The sequence below is a fragment of the Zea mays genome, chromosome 3, assembly GCF_902167145.1.
Source record: "Zea mays cultivar B73 chromosome 3, Zm-B73-REFERENCE-NAM-5.0, whole genome shotgun sequence".
NCBI lineage: Eukaryota > Viridiplantae > Streptophyta > Magnoliopsida > Poales > Poaceae > Zea > Zea mays.
In genome coordinates, this window is record NC_050098.1 from 3,530,117 (window position 1) to 3,536,703 (window position 6,587).

A 6,587-nucleotide genomic window follows, 5' to 3' on the forward strand; every position below is an offset into this window, starting at 1 on the left:
CCCACACTCCCGAGGGGAAAAAGAAAGCGAGAAAGCTTCGAGCTTTGCCTCCCCCGTCCCCCCACCCCCACCCCCAAGGGTAAAATGTGATGTTGCCATCCATCCGAATCCGAGAATCCGATTGCTTCTAGTTTGTCTCCCCAACTCCTCGCCTCGCCTCTCCTCCTGGGTCAGTGTCCGTCCATCCATCCCTGGCCACCACTTCGCCTGATGTCCATCTCCATGCCGCCACCGCCGCCTTCTTCTCCACTCTTTTGACTGTTTTCTTTTCTGTGTTTCTTGTCGTCCTAGTTATGGGCGCCGGCGAGTTGGATGGACGCGCCTTGTCGGACGCGGAGCAGCAGTAGCGGCGGGCAACCAGGCGGGGGATCTGGATCCGAGGCACCACCACCGGGCTCCTCACGGCGGCGACGCAGGCGGCGGCGGAGAAGGAGGAGGAGGCGGAGGAGCGCAGCAAGAAGCAGATGAGCAGCAGCGGCACCACAACAACCGGCTGCTGCAGTTCCACCAGCAAGTGCAGCAGAACCAAGACCCGCCGCCGGTCCCCCTCTTTCAGCTCCAGCACCTGCAGGCCGCGGCGGCCGTGAGGCAGCGGGGCGGCTTGTCGGCCGAGTATGCCCTTCTCGACCCCATGGGCGACGCCGGCCAGTCCCACTCCCACCGCCACCACCACGGCTTCCAGCCGCAGCTCCTGTCCTTCGGAGGAGTCGGCCAGCACCACATGCACCAGTTCACGGCGCAGGCGCCCGCGGCGTCTCACTCCTCGCGGCCGCGGATAGGAGGGGTGGGCGCGGGCGGCGAGGCCGCGGCCGCCACGTCCGCGTCGCACTCGCGCGCGAGGGGCGGCGCCGGGGAGATCGTGGCCGTGCAGGGAGGGCACATTGTGCGCTCCACGGGGCGCAAGGACCGCCACAGCAAGGTGTGCACGGCGCGCGGGCCGCGGGACCGGCGCGTGCGCCTCTCTGCGCACACCGCCATCCAGTTCTACGACGTGCAGGACCGGCTGGGCTACGACCGCCCCAGCAAGGCCGTCGACTGGCTCATCAAGAACGCCAAGGACGCCATCGACAAGCTCGAGACGCTGCCCGCGTGGCAGCCCACGGCCAATGCCGCCGCGCCGCCGTCCTCCTCGACGCACCCCGACTCCGCCGAGAACTCCGACGACCAGGCGCAGGCCATCACCGTCGCCGCGCACGCTCCGTTCGACTTCTCCGGCGCCGGTGGAGCAAGCGGCGGCGCCGCGGGCTTCCTCCCGGCGTCGCTCGACTCGGACTCCATCGCGGACACGATCAAGTCGTTCTTTCCCATGGCTGGCACGGGTGGCGGCGGCGAGGCGTCGTCGTCCACGGCGGCGGCGCAGTCGTCGGCCATGGGCTTCCAAAGCTACACGCCCGACCTCCTGTCGCGCACCGGCAGCCACAGCCAGGAGCTCCGGCTGTCGCTGCAGTCTCTCCCAGACCCCATGTTCCACCAGCAGCAGGACCGGTCGGAAGCCCACGGCGGCAATGGCTCGGCGCAGCAGGCGCTCTTCTCCGGCGCCGCCAGCTACTCGTTTGGCGGCGGCGCCATGTGGGGCGAGCAGGCGCAGAGCCAGCGCATGGTGCCGTGGACCGTGCCCGACCCAGGCGGCGGGAGCGCTGGCGGCTACCTGTTCAACGTGTCGCAGCAGGCGGCGCACATGCAGGCGGCGTTTGGCGGCCAGAGCCAGTTCTTCTTCCAGAGGGGACCCCTTCAGTCCAGTAACCAGCCCTCCGAGCGAGGATGGCCGGAGAGCGTCGAAGCCGACAACCCGATGCAGCACGGCGGGCTCAGCCCCGCTGTGTCGGCCATCGGGTTCTCGCCCGGCGTCGGCTTCTCCGGGATCCGCATCCCCACCAGGATGCAGGGCGACGAGGAGCACAACGGCGGCGGCAATGGCGACAAGCCGCCGCCGCCGTCCGTGTCCTCGGCTTCTCACCACTGACGACGGCAGAGCAGTGGAGCGCAGATTACTCCGCGCGCCCACCATGCCACCAACCACCATCACGAGCATTTCAGCAGCATACCATGCATGAATTCAGCAAACACATATCACCGTCAGCTAGCTCCTCAACATGCACCGCCGTGAGAATTCTCTCGTAATCCTTCGTCATCCCACCACTGGCACTGGGCCGGCGTTTCCCGTGCCGAATTTCTGACGCAACTTTCTGTCCCCCATTTCAGCAGGTAGTTACTTTGCTGCTGCTTCCTACGACAACGGATGGCTGCAGCAAAATGGAGGAGCAAGGTTGGGAGCGAAGCACTCTTTTTGACTGGCTGGTTGGTTGGCCGGTCGGTCGGTCGGTCGGTTTCTCTACCATCTCTCGCTGCTTTGTGTACGTCACTGGTTTTTGCTCCAAGAACTCACTCACTCACTCGGAGCTTCTCTTGTTAGAAATTAGGCCTGTGAGAACGCAGCACATTGGCTAGCCAGCAGGTTCTTTCTTCACTAGATCTCTTGCTGCTTGTCCGTTTGCTGCGTTGTTACAGTAGGTTTAGTTGATGTTCTAGTTGCTGTAGTAGTTCTCAAGCTTTTGCATCTTAATTTTGCTGTTGTTCTCGCTGGCGCTCTGCACGGATCGATGGGGGTTAAGCTAGTGTGCTTCCTCCTGGGGTTCAGGGAGCAGCTATAAGCGGCAGCGCAGCGCCAGCCAGCGGATGATGTTGTTGTTGTTGTTAGCCTGATAATTAAGCGGATGGGGACAGGAGTCTTTGGTTCTTTTTAAAATAATCTCTCTGATGTGATTGGCGTTTGAGACGGATTGTGCGTGCCTGCCTGCCCTGCTAAGATCTTGTTCAGCATTTTAAAACTGTCATGTGCATGTGCACCTAGCTAGGATGGTGCCATTGCCAATCTCCAAGCTGCTAGCTGCTGCCTAGCTATAACACGCACAGTAGTAATACTTTATCTTGTCTTTGTTCTTGTTGCATGTTGAACCATTGTTTGGAATTGGAAGTGAGAAATTTAAAGACCTTCCCCACTTAATGGCAGCGCAGAGCACAGGAGTAGGGGATTTAGCGCGCGCTCTTTTGTGTTACAGTACAGTAGTACGGGGATGGAAGAAAAAGAAAAGGAAAAAAAAGAACCGCAAAGCTTTGCGTACAGGTTCATTGCATGGCCTCATACTAATGCAGCATGTGATTGGCTTGTTCTCTTGCCCTGCCTGCCGCTGCTGTAGCAGGACGTCCTGCTACAGCGACAGCAGCAGCTTTCCTGTGCCATCCATCCATCTATCACTGGGACTGGGCACGGCAAGAATGACACGAGGAAAAGGTTTTGTGTCGCTTCGCGTGTCATTGGTACAGGATCTGGCGCCTCTGGTGCGTGTCATTAACGCAGCGCTAGCTACATGCGGACACCGGCGGCACAGTACATTGTCCCCCCCCCCCCCCCCCCCCCCGGCTTTTTAACCATTTTACCTCAGGACCGTAGGTAGACTCACTGACTGACTGACTGCAACGGACACTGCCTGCCTGTCTTCTGTCCGACGCAGTCACGCAGCCCAACTCTTTGTGACAGATGCCAGGAGGAGGAGGAGGAGGAGGGAGTCGAGATGCCATCCCGGCATGCGCCATGGCCATGCATGCCCGGGCCCGGCCTCTCTCTGATTGGAGTCATCCACATGGAGTCATCGACTCGCACTCCCTTAATTTGTCTGCCCTGCCCTGTCGCTGTTTTAACTTTTACCATGGCGCTAGCTAGTAGCTGGTAGATTGATGAGAGGCACGTCATCTTGGATCCCTCTTCATCCATCTCCTCTGGGGTGCGAGTGCGAGTCGGCCGCCATGCATAGATGAGGAGCTTTGCATGCTGGCGGCATATGGAATGAATGAGCAACCGACGCCCGCTCTACACCCCATGCTACTCGCAAAATCTCATTCACTGATGAGTGCGCAAGTGGTTGTCACAAAGTACACTGTAGTCCTTTACAGGCTTTAGCAGGGCCCGGCCGGGCAGCTACATTGCCAAGTTTGTGAAGATATTATGTTCCACTAGCTAGAGAGAATATGAATGTAGCACACTCGCTTTTATCTTACTTATATAAATAGGGGCCACGCCATGCAGGCTATTAAGGTTATACTAGTTTGTCGCCTGTCACTAGTACAATTTGGCTCCATACAAGCGGTAGACTTTTTACATCACAGGCGGTTCGGTTAGAAAGCATTTTTTCATTAACTACCATTTTTCATGAACTACCATTTTTCCGCATGTATGGCTTTAAGTTCTTATCAATTTTCTTTTCCACACGCTTGATTCTCTCTGGACCGTTAAAGACGAACATCTCTTCATACTTATTGTATTCCTCTTCTTGGTCTCCCACATTCTCAACTCCAACATTTTTTTGCTTTTCAGAAATAACTACATGCATCTTCTCATCTGCTGGATCGAGTACATAGAACACTTGTGCAACACATTCGGCGAGAACCCACGGGTCATCTTTATATCATACTTTCTTTAAGTCTACTAGTGTGAGTCTGTAGTTATCCACTATCACCCCCACGAGATGTTGTACCCATTGGCACTTAAATAAGGGTATTTTCATGCTTGGGCCATAATCAAGTTCCCATATTTCCTCTATGAATCCAAAATATGTGGTCTTCTGTCCATGTAGGTCAAAAGCATCGATACGAACACCGCTATTTTGTGCAACACTTTTCATGTCTTTTAATTTAGTATAGAATGTGTACCCATTGATGTCATATGCTTGCCATGATGTCACAAAATACGATGGCCCAGAAGCCAAATTCTTCATTGTTTTCTCTTCCAAAGAGTCTCCGAATGGGATGTTTTTGTCCATTAACCATTCTCTGAAACGATGTTTTTGCTCCCTCATGATCCAGTCCTCTGTGCGGTTCTGATTTTCTTTACGAAGCTCATCCAGGTGTTCCTCTATGTAAGGCTCGGCTATCGTGAGATGTTGTAGTACACTACCATGAGCACAATGTACTAGCTTGTAATCCTCAACACGAAAAGTTTTCTTGCCCATTCTCCCTCTCTCACATAGTTTACCCTCATGTTTAGGTACAGGCACACCTATCATTGTTCCGTCACTGATGTAATTTATACAGCTCTCAATCACTTCTTCTGTAGTGTATCCCTCCATGATTGAACCCTCTGGGTGAGCGCGATTTCGCACATAACCTTTTAATACTCCCAGGTATCGCTCCAACTGAAACATATGATGTAAATATAGTGGCCCTAATATTTTTATCTGATCCACGAGATGTATGATTAGGTGTACTTGCATATCAAAAATGATTAGGAAAACACATTTCAAGCTTGCACATAGTCTCGATGATGTATGCCTTTAGATAGTCCAAGTCTTCTAAAGCTATTACTTTTTGTGAAACCGCATTGAAAAAGTAACACAAGCGTGTGATGACAACTTTGACATGCTCTGTTTCGAGGGCTCTTACCGCAATTAGGAGGAACACCGTCATCATCACATGGCAGTCATGAGAGTTGTAGCCAAATAGAGACAAGTCCTTCATCCTGACTAGTTTGCTGATATTGGATGAGAAACAAGTGGGCACTTTGACCCCACGCAAATATTTGCAAATCTTTGTTCTCTCCTCAACTGACAAGTTGTAGCTAGCTGGGGGGAGGTAAGGCTTCCCTTTGCCACTATCGACTAGATGAAGTTCCGGTCTGATTTGAAGATCTACTAGATCATTGCGTGATTTAAGTCCGTCCTTTGTCTTACTCGGCATGCCCAACAAGGTTCCAATGATGTTGTCAAAAACATTTTTTGTTACATGCATCAAATCAATGCTATGACAAATTTCCATATCCTTCCAGTATGGGAGGTACTTGAAAAAGATGATTGCTTCTTGAAAGTTGTGTAAGTTGAAGGGTCAGTTCTCTTTCTCTTTTCTCCTTTGTTTTTTCCCTTTCTGAATACAACATTAATGTTCTTTACAATTTCAAAAACAAGTTTCCAACTATAAGGCTTTGGTGCACCTTCACTTTCCAGTTCATTGTTAAATTCCTCTTTCATCTTTCGGTACTTATGCTGCTTCATCAAGAACCGTCTGTGTCCCATGAACACCAACTTCTTGGATGATGTAAGGTACATGGAAGCAGTTCCATCGACGCACACTACACAACCATTCTTTCCTTTAGTCTTTTGCCCTGATAGTGTGGCGCCACCGGGAGAATCATGGATGGTAACAAATATAATTGCTCTTAAGTTGAAATACTCATGGCAATACTCATCCTATATTCTAACTCCTTCATTCCAGAGATTTGTCATATCTTCCATAAGAGGTTCTAGGAACACATCAATATCAATACCAGCTGATTTCGGACCTTGAATAAGAATAGTCAACATAATGTACTTTCTTTTGTGACACAGCCATGCTGGAAGGTTGTACATCGTTAAAGTCACGGGCCAGGTGCTATGTACACTTATTTTTTCACCAAATGGATTCATTCCGTCTGTACCCAAAGCAAATCTTACATTTCTAGTTTCTTTGGCAAACTCAGGATACATAAGATCGAAATTTTCCATTGTGATGCATCAATAGGGTGTCGAATCTGTTTGTTATTCTGCTTGCAATTTTCAGCA

General features: G+C 52.3%; 1 pseudogene across 1 annotated transcript; it reads left to right on the forward strand.

The window, feature by feature from the left end:
- Positions 1 to 2,771, forward strand: LOC100281134 (transcription factor pseudogene; annotated as a pseudogene). The gene is made up of 3 exons (NR_158754.1): positions 1 to 169; positions 292 to 2,103; positions 2,206 to 2,771. The product of NR_158754.1 is annotated as a transcription factor pseudogene (transcript).
- Positions 2,772 to 6,587: the final 3,816 nt, after the last annotated feature.